The following is a 1,092-nucleotide window of genomic DNA, read 5'->3' on the forward strand; positions in this document are numbered from 1 at the left end:
TGACTACATCAGATTTCCGGTATCTACTTCTGTTGTGGGCGGTGTGTTTTCTAATTTTTGCACAGTCTGGGACTGAAACATGCATTTAATAGGTATGTCTCATTTTCCAAGAGAGAGTTGTGCTTCCCATGCAGTCACACAACAATGGCCAAATCCCTACACCTCTGATTGCTGTTAAGAATACAGCCTGCAATAATAATGTAATGTGAATGTAGAATTTGCAAAATCCAAAAAAGGATATCAGAGCTCTTGCATGACTTCAACCTTCTCCCTGCTACCTCTCACCAATGCCAGCACACTGTTTGGGCTTATAGGCTACCTCAACAGGGAGGGGGTTACATGAAATGGTGTGGATGTGTTTCCTACTGCCGCCCACTTACACCTTACTTTACCATGTGTTTAACCCAACAGATGGCACCAGTAAAGCCCCTGTCACACATCCAGGACCTTCCCACAACTCTGCTCACAACCACTCCCTAACTAAGGAGCTGGGTTGGAGTTGCCTGAATTTCATTCAACTCAAGGTCCAGTTAGATCCCCTTCTTCACAGCAGAGAAGCAAAAATTTTGCTTTTTAAAATTTTTAGCATCAGCTGACCCAGAGACTTTTAAAAACTATAGGCAGTGTCGCTGACCAACTTCCAGCCACATGCAGCATTCATACTTATGACTAACTCCTGGCCATGGTCTGGAGAAGGTCAGGAGACCATGGTCGGGTAGGTGTGACAGGGGCTTTACTGTTCTTATGATAGAAATGCACCAAACTGAATCCAACAGCTACCTGCCAACTATAACAGTGACAACGTTAGTGCAAAAAGGCGAGTGAAAAGAAAGCCTGGCAGATGAACCTGAACTTGGGCTGATGAACAAAACAAACCTTTGTTTGGGGACCGTTTGATGAGGGGATGAGGTCGTCGGAGCTAAAACTATCCTGAAACCATGGCAACAGAAAAGTGTTGAAAGAGAGATAATTAAAACCACACAGGCAGAACATAAAGCGATGGTGTGAAGCAGAAAAATGCATGATTTGAAGCAAAGTCTGATATTGCATAAATTCAAAGCACTATTCAGATCAGTCTTAGGGAAAAGGGTG

Source organism: Branchiostoma floridae, chromosome 2 (genome assembly GCF_000003815.2).
Source record: "Branchiostoma floridae strain S238N-H82 chromosome 2, Bfl_VNyyK, whole genome shotgun sequence".
In the NCBI taxonomy this organism is placed as follows: Eukaryota; Metazoa; Chordata; class Leptocardii; order Amphioxiformes; family Branchiostomatidae; genus Branchiostoma; species Branchiostoma floridae.